This window comes from Arachis ipaensis, chromosome B8 (genome assembly GCF_059453495.1).
Source record: "Arachis ipaensis isolate K30076 ecotype BB chromosome B8, ASM5945349v1, whole genome shotgun sequence".
Classification (NCBI taxonomy): Eukaryota; Viridiplantae; Streptophyta; class Magnoliopsida; order Fabales; family Fabaceae; genus Arachis; species Arachis ipaensis.
In genome coordinates, this window is record NC_142443.1 from 53,992,826 (window position 1) to 54,009,322 (window position 16,497).

The 16,497-nt window shown below is 38.6% G+C and overlaps 2 non-coding genes across 2 annotated transcripts; one reads left to right on the forward strand and one right to left on the reverse strand.

The window, feature by feature from the left end:
- Nucleotides 1–3,138: 3,138 nt before the first annotated feature.
- On the forward strand, nucleotides 3,139–3,246 carry LOC148548133 (small nucleolar RNA R71). The gene has a single exon (XR_015897271.1). It is a non-coding gene; the product is annotated as a small nucleolar RNA R71 (small nucleolar RNA).
- A 12,850-nt stretch (nucleotides 3,247–16,096) lies between these two features.
- Nucleotides 16,097–16,203, reverse strand: LOC148548134 (small nucleolar RNA R71). Its single transcript, XR_015898102.1, has one exon. It is a non-coding gene; the product is annotated as a small nucleolar RNA R71 (small nucleolar RNA).
- Between the last annotated feature and the right edge of the window lie 294 nt (nucleotides 16,204–16,497).

Genomic DNA, 16,497 nt, shown 5'->3' on the forward strand with positions numbered 1-16,497 from the left:
GAAAACGCCAGTGAAGGCCATTTTGGGCATTCAGCGCCCAAAATGAGCATCCAGTGGGCGCTGAACGCCAGTAAGGATAGTTATCTGGCGTTCAACGCCAGAAAAGGGCAACAACTGGGCGTTGAACGCCCAGGATAGCAGCATTTGGGCGTTGAACGCCCAAAATAGGCAGTGTTTGGGCGTTCAAACGCCAGGATGGTGGGGAGGAGCTCTCCCTCTACCCATCTCCTTCTTTTTCTTTTGCTTGAGGACAAGCAAAGCTCTAAGTTTGGTGTGCTTATCCGTGATCACTAAGATCATGGCCCCTAAAGGAAAACAACCCACTCTAAGAGGAGCAAGGGCGTGATTTAAAGGAACTGAAGCACCAGAAATTCTCTCTTGAAGGACCAAGCACCTCACAGACTAGAGGAACATCCACTTCCCAAACCTCAAGGTTGTTGAGTTCTAATCTTAGCCTTAACTCTGTGATAACTGTTCTTATTTTAATTTTACCTTAGGAGTCATATAGTAGTAATTAGTATCTATTTTGATTTTATCTCCAATTAAGCTATAGTTTATTTTTCTCATCATCAGCAAACATGAATAAAGTAGTAGATCTTTTGAATAAGAAGCAATAAAATTTCGAGTTTTAATAAGAGAAATTCTAATTAGCTAAATGTGGTGGCAATGCTTTCTGTCTTCTGAATGAATGCTTGAACAGTGCATATATCTTTTGAATTTGTTGTTTAAGACTGTTAAATATGTTGGCTCTTGAAAGAATGATGAACATGAGACATGTTATTGAGAATCTGAAAAATCATCAAAATGATTCTTGAAGCAAGAAAAAGCAGCAAAGAACAAAGCTTGCAAAAAAAAAAAAAAAAAAAAAAAGAAGCAAAAGCAAGCAGAAAAAGCCAATAACCCTTAAAACCAAAAGGCAAGGGTAATTAAAAAGGATCCCAAGGCTTTGAGCATCAGTGGATAGGAGGGCCTAAAGGACTGAAATCCTGGTCTAAGCGGCTAAACCAAGCTGTCCCTAACCATGTGCTTGTGGCGTGCAGGTGTCAAGTGAAAACTTGAGACTGAGCGGTTAAAGTCAAGGTCCAAAGCAAAAAGAAGAGTGTGCTTAAGAACTCTGGACACCTCTAATTGGGGACTTTAGCAAAGCTGAGTCACAATCTGAAAAGGTTCACCCAGTTATGTGTCTGTGGCATTTATGTATCCGGTAGTAATACTGGAAAACAAAGTGCTTAGGGCCACGGCCAAGACTCATAAAGAAGCTGTGTTCAAGAATCATCACACTGAACTAAGAGAATCAATAACACTATCTGAATTCTGAGTTCCTATAGATGCCAATCACTCTGAGCTTCAATGGATAAAGTGAGATGCCAAAACTGTTCAGAAGCAAAAAGCTACTAGTCCCACTCATCTAATTAGAATCTGAGCTTCAATCAAAAACTCTGAGATATTATTGCTTCTCAACCTATTAGTCTTCTATTTTATTTGTCTAGTTGCTTGAGGACAAGCAACAGTTTAAGTTTGGTGTTGTGATGAGCGGATATTTTATACGCTTTTTGGGGATAATTTCATATAGTTTTGAGTATGTTTTAGTTAGTTTTTAATCTATTTCTAGTAGTTTTTAGGAAAAAATTCATATTTCTGGACTTTACTATGAGTTGTGTGTTTTTCTGTAATTTCAGGTATTTTTCTGGCTGAAATTGAAGGAGCTGAGCAAAAATCTGATTCAGGCTGAAAAAGGACTGCTGATGCTGTTGGATTCTGACCTCCCTGCACTCAAAGTAGATTTTCTGAAGCTACAGAACTCGAAATGGCTTGCTTCCAATTGCGTTGGAAAGTAGACATCCAGGGCTTTCCAGCAATGTATAATAGTCCATACTTTGCACAAAGATAGACGACGTAAACTGGCGTTCAACGCCAGTTCTCTGCCCAATTCTGGCGTCCAGCGCCAGAAAAGGATCAAAAACTGGAGTTGAACGCCCAAACTGGCACAAAAACTGGCGTTCAACTCCACAAATGGCCTCTGCACGTGGATTGCTTAAAGTCTCAGCCCCAGCACACACCAAGTGGGCCCCATCACACCAAGTGGGCCCCAGAAGTGGATCTCTGCATCATCCATCATAGTCCACTCATATTTTGTAACCCTAGGCTACTAGTTTAGTATTTAAACAACTTTTAGAGACTTATTTTGCATCTCATGACATTTCAGATCTAAACTTTGTATTCTCTGACGGCATGAGTCTCTAAACCCCATTGTTGGGGGTGAGGAGCTCTGCTGTGTCTCAATGAATTAATGCAAGTATTTCTGTTTTCCATTCAAACACGCTTGTTCCTATCTAAGATGTTCATTCGCGCTTAACTGTGATGAAGGTGATGATCCGTCACATTCATCACCTTCCTCAAACCATGAACGTGTGCCTGACAACCACCTCCGTTCTATATCCGATTGAATGAGTATCTCTTAGATTCTTTAATCAGAATCTCCGTGGTATAAGCTAGAACTGATGGCAGCATTCATGAGAATCCGGAAAGTATAAACCTTGTCTGTGGTATTCCGAGTAGGATTCAAGGATTGAATGACTGTGACGAGCTTCAAACTCCTGAAGGCTGGGCGTTAGTGACAGATGCAAAAGGATAGTAAATCCTATTCCAACCGGATCGAGAACCAACCGGTGATTAGCCGTGCTGTGACAGAGCGCGTGAGCGTAGTTTTCATTGGAAGGATGGAAGGTAGCCATTGACAACGGTGATCCACCAACATACAGCTTGCCATAGGAGGACTTGCGTGCGTGAATCAGAAGACAGAGGAAAGCAGAGATTCAGAAGACAAACCATCTCCAAAACTCCAACATATTCTCCATTACTACACAACAAGTAACTTTTAATTTATGCTCTACTGGTTATTCATAATTCAACTGATAAACATAATTGACTTCCTGACTAAGATTTACAAGATAACCATAGATTGCTTCAAACCAACAATCTCTGTGGGATTCGACCCTTACTCACGTAAGGTATTACTTGGACGACCCAGTGCACTTGCTGGTTAGTGGTACGCGTTGTGAAAAGTGTGATTCGCAATTCGTGCACCAATAGCTCAGATAAACCATCATAGAATATATCCAGGATGGTCCATTCTGAAAGCATGTCAGAAGGACACTTTTTGGTCAGCTGCTTGTATCTTTCCCAAGCTTCATAGAGGGATTCACCTTCTTTCTGTCTGAAAGTTTGAACATCAGCTCTAAGCTTGCTCAGCTTTTGAGGAGGAAAGAACTTGGCTAAGAAAGTCGTGACCAACTTATCCCAAGAGTCCAGGCTGTCTTTGGGTTGAGAGTCCAACCACACTCTAGCTCTGTCTCTTACAGCAAAAGGGAAAAGCATGAGCCTGTAGACTTCAGGATTTACTCCATTAGTCTTAACAGTATCACAGATCTGCAAGAATTCAGTTAAGAACTGAAAAGGATCTTCAGATGGAAGTCCATGAAACTTGCAGTTCTGCTGCATCAGAGAAACTAGCTGAGGTTTCAGCTCAAAATTGTTTGCTCCAATGGTAGGAATGGGGATGCTTCTTCCATGTAAATTGGAATTAGGTGCAGTAAAGTCACCAAGTATTCTCCTTGCATTATTGTTGTTGGATTCGGCTGCCATCTCCTTTACTTGTTCGAAATTTTCAATAAGGTTGTCTCTGGATTGTTGTAATTTAGCTTCTCTTAGTTTTCTCTTCAGAGTCCTTTCAGGTTCTGGATTAGCTTCAACAAGAATGCCTTTTTCTTTATCCCTGCTCATAAGAAAGAGAAGAGAAAAAGAAAAGAAGAGGAATCCTCTATGTCACAGTAAAGAGGTTCCTTATTGTTAGTAGAAGAAGAGAAGAAGAAAAAATCTGAACTCAGAGAGAGAGAGGGAGTTCAGATTTTTGGTGAGTGATGTGAGGAAGAGATGTTAGTAGATGAATAAACAAATAGAAGAAGATGAGAGGGGGAAGTGAATTTTCGAAAATAAATTTTGAAAAAGGGTTAGTGATTTTCGAAAATAGTTTTTGAAAAAGGGTAGTAGTTTTCGAAAATTTTTAAAATCAAAGATTAAAAAGAAATTTTGAAAAAGGGGGAAGATATTTTCGAAAATTAGAGAGAGAGAGAGAGTTAGTTAGGTAGTTTTGAAAAAGATAAGAAACAAACAAAAAGTTAGTTAGTTAGTTGAAACAAATTTTGAAAAGATAAGAAGTTAGGAAGTTAGAAAAGATATTTTGAAATCAAATTTTTGAAAAAGATAAGATAAGAAGATATTTTTGAAAAGATATGATTGAAATTAGTTTTTGAAAAAGATTTGATTTTTTTTAAATCACAATTAATGACTTGATTCACAAGAAATCACAAGATGTGATTCTAGAACTTAAAGTTTGAATCTTTTTTAACAAGTAAGTAACAAACTTGAAATTTTTGAATCAAAACATTAATTGATTATGTTATTTTCGAAAATTTGATATAAAAATAAGAAAAAGATTTTTGAAAAATATTTTTGGAATTTTTGAAAATAACTAAGAAATTTGAAAAAGATTTTGAAAAAAGATGAGATTTTTAAATTGAAAATTTGATTTGACTCATGAAAACAACTAGATTTTAAAAATTTTTGAAAAAGTCAAATCTAATTTTTGAAATTTTACGAGAGAAAAAGGGAAAGATATTTTTTTTTTATTTTTGAATTTTTAATGATGAGAGAGAAAAACATGAAAATGATGCAATGCATGAGAATTTTAGATCAAAACAATGAATGCATGCAAGAATGCTATGAATGTCAAGATGAACACCAAGAACACTATGAAGATCATGATGAACATCAAGAACATATTTTTGAAAAATTTTTAATGCAAAGAAAACATGCAAGACACCAAACTTAGAATTCTTTAATGCTTAGACACTAAGAATTCAAGAATGCATATGAAAAACAAGAAAAGACACAAAACATGCAAATGCAAAGATCAAAAAAGAAGACTTACCAAGAACAACTTGAAGATCATGAAGAACACTATGAATGCATGATTAGTTTCGAAAAATGCAAGATGCACATGCAATTGACACCAAATTTATAACATGACTCAAGACTCAAACAAGAACACAAAAAAATATTTTTGATTTTTATAATTTTATGATTTTTTTGTATTTTCTTTTAATTTTTTTCGAAAATCATTTTGAAAAAGAAAAATAAGGATTCCAAAATTTTTAATATGAATTCCAGAAATCTTATGCTCTTTAGTCTAAAGCTCCAATCAAAGGGTCAGGCATGGCTTAATAGCCAGCCAAGCTTTAGCATGTAACAGGTAGATCATGAATCAGCAGTAGGTGGATTAGCACCAACTAGCTTGCTCTTGATAACAAACTGGAAGCCTCAGTCCAAATGAATTTGGACATGGCTTTACAGCCAGCCAGGCTTCAACATGCTTCATGAAACACTAGAATTCATTCTTAAAAATTCTGAAGAAAAATATATTTTTGAAAACAATTTTTTTTTTTTGAAAACACAGGAGAAATTTTTGAAAGATTTTTTGAAAAATTTTTGAAAAGAAAACAAAAAGAAAATTACCTAATCTGAGCAACAGGAAGAACCGCCAGTTGTCCAAACTCGAACAATCCCCGGCAACGGCGCCAAAAATTTGGTGCGCAGAAATTGTGATTACACTTTGATTATGTAAAATTCATTGCTCTTTCTTTCCCTGGTAATGGCGCCAAAAAACATGATGCCAATACCATGGTTCACAACTTCGCACAACTAACCAGCAAGTGCACTGGGTCGTCCAAGTAATACCTTACGTGAGTAAGGGTCGAATCCCACGAAGATTGTTGGTATGAAGCAAGCTATGGTCACCTTGTAAATCTCAGTCAAGCAGATATAAAATAGTAATGGGGTTTTCGAAATTAATTAATAAAACAGGGATAGAAATACTTATGTAAAACATTGGTGAGAATTTCAGATAAGCGAATAGAGATGCTTTCGTTCCTCTGAACCTCTGCTTTCCTGCTATCTTCATCCAATCAGTCTTACTCCTTTCCATGGCTGGCTTTATGCAATGCATCACCATTGTCAATGGCTACTTTCGGTCTTCTCTCGGGAAAATGATCCAAATGCCCTGTCACGGCACGGCTAATCGTCTGGAGGCATCACCCTTGTCAATGGTTACATCCTATCCTCTCAGTGAACATGGTCAACGCACCCTGTCACGGCACGGCTATTCATCTATCGGTTCTCGATCATGCTGGAATAGGATTTAGTATCCTTTTGCGTCTGTCACTACGCCCAGCAATCGCGAGTTTGAAGCTCGTCACAGTCATTCAATCATTGAATCCTACTCGGAATACCACAGACAAGGTTTAGACTTTTCGGATTCTCTTGAATGCCGCCATCATTCTAGCTTACACCACGAAGATTCCGATTAAGAGATCTAAGAGATACTCATTCAATCTAATGTAGAACGGAAGTGGTTGTCAGGCACGCGTTCATAGGGAATGATGATGATTGTCACGTTCATCACATTCAGGTTGAAGTGCGAATGAATATCTTAGAAGCGAAATAAGATGAATTGAATAGAAAACAGTAGTACTTTGCATTAATCTTTGAGGAACAGCAGAGCTCCACACTTTAATCTATAGAGTGCAGAAACTCTACTGTTGAAAATACATAAGTGATAATGGAGTTCATTGGTCTCGGCCCCAGAGGGGAACCGGAGTAACCAATACTTTGAATACAATGATAAAAAGTTCTATTTATAATAAACTAGTCACTAGGGTTTACAGGAGTAAGTAATTGATGCATAAATCCACTTCCGGGGCCCACTTGGTGTGTACTTGATGCACGGAAAACTTGTCTCTCAACAAATCTCCCTTCGGCAAGTGTACCGAAGTTGTCGTCAAGTAAAAACTCACAATAGAGTGAGGTCGAATCCCACAGGGATTGATTGATCAAGCAACTTTAATTAGAAGAATGTTCTAGTTGAGCGAATCCAGAATTTGGGTTGAGAGTTGCAGAAATTAAAATGGCAGGAATGTAAATAACAGAAAAGTAAATGCTAGAATTAAAGGACTGGAAGTAAATGACTGAAAATAAATTGCAGAATTGTAAATGGGAATGGGGGATTTGCTCATAAAAGTAAATTGCAGAAATTAAAGAGAACGGGTAAGATTAGAGATTGGGAGTTCATTGGGCTTAGGAGATGTTGCAATTCTCCGGATCAAGTTCATTTTCATCTCTTCCTCAATCAATGCACTCATTGATCTCCTTGGCAATCTTAAGTGATTGAATTACAATTCCTTACAATTCAATCTCTCAAATCTTGATCAATAGCCAATTCCTTGGTCAATTGCTCATGAGAAGAGATGAAGTATGGCCACTGATTATACCACATGCATTTCCCAAACCAAGTATTGAGAGGGTTACAGTCACATACCCATCCAAACCCAATTTGGTCCAGCATGAGAAAGCATTTCTAGCTTGATCTCTTCATTCCTCTTCCAAGGTTCAAAAGAGATCCAAGTTTGAATAGCTTCTCTTCCAAGATAACTACTCAATTGGATGAAGATCGAAAGCTTTCAAGTAAAATCAAGAAGAAAGATAGAAGAAGAACAATGAAAATTAGTATTGATCCATCAAATTACAACAGAGCTCCCTAACCCAATGAAAGGGGTTTAGTTGTTCATAGCTCTTGAAGATGAAAACAAAGATGGAGAATACATCATAAAACTAGAAATTTCAAAGAAAGTAAATACAGAGAGTTGTTCCTCAGCCTCCAGAACTCTTTTACAATTCAAAGCTACTCCTATATATACTACTCTTCTCAGCTTCTAGTTCACTCTTCAAGTCTTGGGCCTTTGGATCTTGAGTTTGAAGCAGTTCTTTTCTTTATTTGGGCTTGGCTTTACTTGCAGAGAAAAAGTGCGGAGTGGGCAGAGACTTAAGCTCAGGGCGTAAGGAATGTTAATCATTTAGTGAAAGTCCAAGTTTGGGAACGTTAGTGACACTTAACATTGTCACTAACGTTCCAATGCACCCCTTTTGCCTTACGTTAAAACCCACGTTAACTAGGTTAACGTGGCTTTTAACGTTGCCTTGTCAACCTTCGAGAACGTTAGTGACACTCAACATTGTCACTAACGTTCCAGTGTGCCCCTTCTTGCTTCACGTTAAAGCTCACGTTAACTAGGTTAACGTAGCTTCTAACGTGGCCTTTGCCATCCTTCGAGAACGTTAGTGACATTCAACATTGTCACTAACGTTCTAATGTGCCCCTAAGTCTCACGTTAGAGTCCACGTTAACTAGGTTAACATGGCTACTAACGTGGCCATCTTTTAGCCATCCCAACGTTAGTGACAATGTTTAGTGTCACTAACGTTGGCTCATCTTTCATTTCTCATCGTTAGCTTCCATGTTAACCAAGTTAACGTGGAAGTTAACGTGACTCTTGGGGGTTGTGTGGTTGCTTCAACGTTAGTGACAATGTTGAGTGTCACTAACGTTGTCGACAACTCTTCATCCTCTACGTTAGTTCCCACGTTAACCAAGTTAACGTGGGAGTTAACGTGGTACTTAGCACCATAGGCCAACGTTAGCGACAATGTTGAGTGTCACTAACGTTGGCTTCTCTCCCTCCCCCTTAACGTTAGAGGCCACGTTAACTAGGTTAACGTGGCTTCTAACGTGGCCACTTATGAGTAATTGCCAACGTTAGTGACAATATTGAGTGTCACTAACGTTGGCTCAACTTCTTTTCTCCACGTTAGAGTTCACGTTAACTTGGTTAACGTGACTCTCTAACGTGGGCATTGATGGCTTTTTGAGAGTGTTATTGGCAATCACTTTTCTCATTAATCTTTGCAAGTTACCTCCCCTTTTCTTGCTTCTTTTTGGTCCTGAAATCAAGCAACAAAGTGCATCAAAGCTCTAGTCCAAGTCATGAGTGATGCAACATAATATTTGTCACTAAACTTATGCAAAATCCTCATGAAATCATGTAAAATGCACAATGTATGCTTGAGTCAAGGCATAAGTGAATATCTACCCAAAACTAGCTTAGTTCTTAAAGAAATGCATGAAACTAACCTAAAAACAGTAAAGAAAAGGTCAGTGAAATTGGCCAAGATGCCCTGGCATCAGTGCTAGGGCTGAGCTTGAGTGTTACACGTGTAGAGGTCCTTCTTGGAGTTGAACGCCAGCTTTTGTGCCAGTTTGGGCATTGAACTCCACTTTGCAGCTTGTTTCTGGCGCTGGACGCCAGAATTGGGCAGAGAGCTGGTGTTGAACGCCAGTTTGCGTCATCTAAACTTGGGAAAAGTATGGACTATTATACATTGCTGGAAAGCCCTGGATGCCTACTTTCCAACGCAATTAGAGGCGCGCCATTTCGAGTTCTATAGCACTAGAAAATCCACTTTGAGTGCAGGGAGGTCAGAATCCAACAGCATCAGCATTTCTTCTTCAACCTCTGAATCTGATTTTTGCTCAAGTCCCTCAATTTCAGCCAGAAAATACCTGAAATCATAGAAAAATACACAAACTCATAGTAAAGTCCAGAAATGTGAATTTAACATAAAAACTAATGAAAACATCCCTAAAAGTAACTAGATCCTACTAAAAACATACTAAAAATAATGCCAAAAAGCGTATAAATTATCCGCTCATCATTAACTAAGTTAACGTGGCAACTAACGTGGCCAATTATGAGCTTGGTCCAACGTTAGTGACAAAGGGGAGTATCACTAACGTTGGCCTTATTGTCTTCTTCCACGTTAGAGTTCACGTTAACTAAGTTAACGTGACTCTTAACGTGGGCTATGATGGCTTCGAGGGCGTTATTGGCGATTACTTTTCTCATTAACTTTGCAAGTTAGCTCCCATTCCACGTTAGAGGTCACGTTAGTTAGATTAACGTGGCTGCTAACGTGGATCTTCCTTGCTTCTTTTGTCCTGAAATCAAGCAATAAAGTGCATCAAAGTTCTAATCCAAGTCATGGGAAATGCAACATCCAATTTGTCATTAAATTCATGCAAAATCCTCATGAAATCATGTAAAGTGCACAATGTATGCTTGAATCAAGATGTAAGTGAATATCTACCCAAAACTAGCTTATTTTCTAAGAAAATGCATGAAACTACCCTAAAAACAGTAAAGAAAAGGTTAGTGAAACTGGCCAAAATGCCCTGACATCAGGTGCCTAGCTTATTATATGTTTCTTTCTTTTTGTTGCCAACGTTGGTGCTATCCGTTAGTGGCCTAACTTTCCTACTAACATTGGCTTTTCTTTTATTCTTTCTTTTCCTTTTTTTCTTACAAGGATCTTTTTCTTAACAGGGTTTCATACAATGCAAACTAAGCTCATACTTAAAGGAGTACTATACCTTTCAACTTTATTAGTGAACTTACTAAGTGTTCAAGCATGGACCACCACATATACCCTTATTCTATCTTCTATCATAGTGGACTATTACTCTTTCTTTGTTTCACAACATTTTCTTTTATTCATGCATGGGAACAAAACATACAACTCAAGCAAGAATGCAATATGGCATGATGTAGACATTTAAACTAGCAAGCTAAAATGACAAATGAAGGAAACAAACAGAATGCAAAGGAATATGAAAATAGGGCACAATCACACTTCCAATTAAAGCAGTTCAAATTGGAGATAGTTAAGAAACAGTACAACCTCTTGATGTCTTCTTGTTTCCTCCTTGTCATCATTATCCATAGCTTTTATATTCTTTTTTGTCTCCTTGGATGATGGTGTATGGTCCTTCCAAGAGATTGATTGACTATCTGCAAAGATATTGGAAGTTTCTTGTCCCCCAAGCACTTGAGAAATGGTTAGCATGCATGTATGCTTGTACGCTTCTGAACTTGTTTTGGTGTGTGAACACCAAACTTAGTTCCTTGGCAACACCTATTATGCAGCAACTTGATTATATGCATTAAACGTTGTGCTTTTATTCCTATGAGAAAAAGAAGCTATAAAACTAGAATGTAAACAAGTAGGATGCAAAGTTAATTAATTTCTGTAATTGCTTGAAATTTGTGATTGTTCATGATTGTCTCAAGGGTTACTTTGTGCTTACATAATGTTAATGGTGGAACACCAAACTTAGTACCATGCATTCACCCTTGATTTTGTTCCTTTGTTAGAACAATCACATTGGTGTGCAACACCAAACTTAATTCCTTGCAATATAGAGAAATCTACTTAACTCCCTTATTGAAACAACTAAGAAAAGAAAGTTACCTCTGGTTGGGTTGCCTCCCAACAAGCACTTCTTTAACATCACTAGCTTGACGTCTTGTCCCTTAATCATGGAGGCTGAAAATCATAGTGCCTCAGTTTGTCTCCTCTCACTATGAGCTTTCTTCCAGTGTCTTGTATGATGATCTCTATGTGCTCCAATGAGAGGATCTTGCTGACAATGTAGTATTCAAAAGGATGTGGAGGTGTTTTCAACTGTTGATAAATCAGCTTCACTTTGTCTCCTGGTGAGAATCCTTCTGTTGGAATCTTCTTGTACCTCCACCCCTTAAGCACTTTTTTCTTACTTTTCTTCCCCTTTTTCATTGACTCTCCCTTCTTGGCCAACTTAATGTCAGGACCCTTCTTCTCAATTGTCATCTCTGGGGCTTCTGTTTGCACGTCTTCCTCATCTTTTCTATTCTCGTGATCCTTTTGCTTCTCTTCAATCTCTTTCTTCTCTCCCAAGGCTGAGTTTATAAGTGATTCCTTGGGCTTCTCCTTCCAGTTTAAGTCCTCATCCTCAATTCTCAGGCAGTTTTCCTTCTTAGCAGGGAGTAGTATTTCTTTGACGACATTGAGAGTTATTTGTTCATTGTGTTCCCTTAAGATCATCTCTCCTTTTTCAACATCAATGATGACTCTTGCTGTGGCTAGAAAGGGTCTTCCCAGTCGGATTGAGTCACTTTCATCCTCATCTAAATCTAGAATCACAAAATCTACTAAAATATTGAAATTGCCCACCTTGACTAGAAGGTTCTCTACCACTCCATTGGGTATGATGAGTGACCTATCAGCTAGTTGCAATGAGATTCTTGTAGGCTTCACCTCCTCTATAGATAGCTTTCTCATCATAGAAAGTGGCATCAGATTAATGCTGGATCCCAAATCACACAAAGCCTTATCAATTGGCATGTTTCCAATGGTACATGGTATGAAGAAACTCCCAAGATCCTTGAGTTTTGGTGGGAGGCCTTTCTGAATCACAGCACTACACTCTTGATTTAGGATCACAGTTTTTTTTCTTTCCAGCTTCTCTTCTTGTTGATGAGCTCCTTCAGAAAATTTTGCATAAAGGGACATTTGTTCTAATGCCTCAGCAAGTGGAAGGAAAGTTGATCTCTAGCTTCTTGAAAATCTCAAAGAATTTAGGGAATTGTTGGTCCTTGATTTCTTTGTGCAGTCTCTGAGGGTATGATAGAGGAGGGACATATTGCTTCACCTCCTTTCTCTGCCCTTGTGGTTGTTCCTCTAAGACTTTCTTGCCCTTTAGTGAAGTTTGTGGCTCATCCCTCTTCTTGGAATCCTCATTGTCATTCTCTTCAACCTCTACTTCTTTCTTGCTGTCAGCTTTGTCATTCTCTAATGTCTTTCCACTCCTTAGTTATATTGCCTTGCATTCTTCCTTAGGTTAGGTGATAGGCACAAAACTTGTCTCTCAACAAATTTTCTTCGGCAAGTGTACCGAATTTGTCATCAAGTAAAAACTCACAATAGAGTGAAGTCGAATCCCACAGAGATTGATTGATCAAGCAACTTTAATTAGAGGAATGTTCTAGTTGAGCGAACCAGAATTTGATTTGAGATTTGCAGAAAATTAAATGGCGGGAAAGTAAATAGCAGAAACAGTAAATGCTAGAAATGAAGAGCTGAATGTAAATGGCGGAAAGTAAATTATAGAATCTTAAACAAGAATGGGGTAATTGCTAATGCCAGGGCGTCTTGGCCAGTTTCACTGACCTTTTCTTTACTATTTTTAGGTTAGTTTCATGCATTTCCTTAGGAAATAAGCTAGTTTTGGGTAGATATTCACTTACACCTTGATTCAAGCATACATTGTGCATTTTACATTATTTCATGAGGATTTTGCATGAGTTTAGTGACAAATTGTATGTTGCATTACCCATGACTTGGACTAGAACTTTGATGCACTCTATTGCTTGATTTCAGGACCAAAGGAAGCAAGGAATGGGAGGTAACTTGCAAAATTAATGAGAAAAGTGATTGCCAATAACGCTCTCGAAGCCATCATTGACCACGTTAAGAGTCACGTTAACTAAGTTAACGTGAACTCTAACGTGGAGAAGGGAAGTTGAGCCAATGTTAGTGACACTTAACATTGTCACTAACGTTGGCAAATGCTGATAGGTGGCCACGTTAGAAGAGGGGAAGAAACGCCAACGTTAGTGACATTCAACATTCTCACTAATGTTGGCCTAAGGAAAAATATACCATGTTAACTCCCACGTTAACTTGGTTAACGTGGGAGCTAACGTAAGAAGCAAGAGTGGTCGACAACGTTAGTGACACCCAACATTGTCACTAACGTTGGAAGCAACCACACAACCCCCCAAGGAGCCACTTTAACTTCCACGTTAACTTAGTTAACGTGGAAGCTAACGTTGATGAGTGAAAGAATGGCCAACGTTAGTGACACTCAACATTGTCACTAACGTTGGGGATGGCTAAGCATGGCCACGTTAGAAGCCACGTTAACTTAGTTAACGTGGACTCTAACGTGAGACATAGGGGCACCTTGGAACGTTAGTGACAATGTTGAGTGTCACTAACGTTCTCGAAGGATGGCAAGCCCACGTTAAAGAGCCACGTTAACTAAGTTAACGTTGGCTCTAACGTGGGAATAAAGGGGACTTTTCAAAGTTATTGGGAATGTTAAGTTTCAATAACGTGTGCGAAGGACTTAGAGGCAACGTTAGTGGCAACGTTTATGCCACTAACGTTGAAGTTAACGTGGCTTTTATTTAGTAGCGTTAGTGAGAAAGTTAATTGTCACTAACGTTCTCGAACTCATATTTTTCACTAAACGTTAACACCCCTAACGTCCCGAGCTAAAGTCTCTGCCCACTTCACATTTTCTCTCTGCAAGTAAAGCCAAGCCCAAATGAAGAAGAGAACTGCTTCAAACTCAAGATCCAAAGGCCCAAGACTTGAAGAGCCAACTAGAAGCTGAGAAAAGTAGTATATATAGGAGTAGCTTTGAATTGTTGAAGAGTTCTAAAAGTTAGAAAAAGAGAACTACTCTCTGTATTTTACTTTCTCTGCATTTTCTAGTTTTAGGATGTATTCTCCATCCTTGTTTTCATTTTCAAGAGCTATGAACAACTAAACCCCTTTCATTGGGTTAGGGAGCTCTGTTGTAATTTGATGGATCAATACTAATTTTCATTATTCTTCTTCTATCTTTTCTCTTGATTTTACTTGAAAGCTTTCGATCTTCATCCAATTGAGTAGTTATCTTGGAAAAGAAGCTATTCAAACTTAGATCTCTTCTGAACCTTGAAAGAGGAATGAAGAGATCAAGCTAGAAATGCTTTCTCATGCTGGACCAAATTGGGTTTGGATGGGTATGTGACTATAACCCTCTCAATACTTGATTTGGAAAATGCATGTGGTATAATCAGTGACCATACTTCATCTCGTCTCATGAGCAATTGACCAAGGAATTGGCTATTGATCAAGATTTGAGAGATTGAATTGCAAGAAATTATAATTCAATCAATTAAGATTGCCAAGGAGATCAATGAGTTCATTGATTGAGGAAGAGATGAAAATGAACTTGATCCGGAGAATTGCAACATCTCCTAAGCCCAATGAACTCCCCATCTCTGATCTTACCCATTCTCTTTAATTTCTGCCATTTACTTTTATGAGCAAATCCCCCATTCCCATTTACAATTCTGTAATTTATTTTCAGTCATTTACTTCCAGTCCTTTAATTCTAGCATTTACTTTTCTGTTATTTACATTCCTGCCATTTTAATTTCTGCAACTCTCAACCCAAATTCTGGATTCGCTCAACTAGAACATTCTTCTAATTAAAGTTGCTTGATCAATCAATCCCTGTGGGATTCGACCTCACTCTATTGTGAGTTTTTACTTGACGACAAATTCGGTACACTTGCCGAAGGGAGATTTGTTGTGAGACAAGTTTTCCGTGCATCAAGTTTATGGCGCCGTTGCCGGGGATTGATTGTGCATCAACAATGATTAAATTGGAAGATCACTAGATTGAGCATTTTTATTTTGTGAATTTCATTTTCTGTTTGAGTGATTTACTTTCTGTTTTAGTTAAACTTCTTTCCTTCCCCCTCTACTCTTTTGTTTTTCTTTGTTATTTTCAATTCTGTTTGCTAACCCACTAACTGTTTGATATATTGCATCACCCACAACTAACAGTAATTCTGACACAAATACTTTCTGCACCTATCTTTTCTTGCTTGCACTTGATGGTTGTATGACAGGGAGAAGAAGCGGGGCTTCAACTTCCTTCGATTCTGAACCTGAGAGGACCTTCCTTAGATTAAGGAGGGAGGCAAGAGGAAAGAAAGTGGTTGGTGCTGAGGAAGAGGAGGAATTCTTTGAACCAAATATGGAAGACAACATGGAAAACCATCATGAAGAAGAGGATCACAACCATGGGAGAGGAGGTAGAGCAAATCATGCTGGGGAGGATAGAAGAGTTTTGGGCTCTTACATCAATCCAAACCCAGGAAATTGTGGAAGTAGCATCCAAAAGCCAACAATCTATGCCAACAACTTTGAACTTAAACCTCAGTTCATCACCCTTGTTCAGAACAACTGTTCGTTTGGAGGAGGTGTTCAAGAAGACCCCAATCAACATTTAACCACCTTCCTGAGAATATATGACACAGTGAAGTCTAATGGTGTTCATCCTGACGCCTATAGACTGCTCCTATTTCCATTATCACTTAGGGACAAAGCAGCCAAGTGGCTGGAATCTTTCCCAAGGGAGAGCTTGACAACTTGGGAAGACATGGTGAACAAATTCTTAGCAAGATTTTACCCTCCTCAACGAATCAATAGGCTGAGAGCTGAGGTCCAAACTTTCAGGCAACAAGATGGTGAGACTCTATATGAAGCATGGGAGAGGTTTAAAGACCTAACAAGGAGGTGCCCACCAGATATGTTCAACGAATGGGTGCAGCTGCACATTTTCTATGAAGGACTCTCTTATGAGTCAAAGAAGGCCGTAGACCATTCATCCGGAGGATCTTTGAACAAGAAGAAGACTATTGAGGAAGCCATAGATGTTATTGAAACAGTAGCAGAGAACGACTACTTCTATGCTTCCGAAAGAGGGAACACAAGAGGAGTAATGGAGCTAAACAATGTAGATGCTCTGTTGGCCTAAAACAAGCTCATTACCCAGCAGCTGGCTGACCTCACCAAGAAGATGGAGATGAACCAAGTAGCAACAATTTC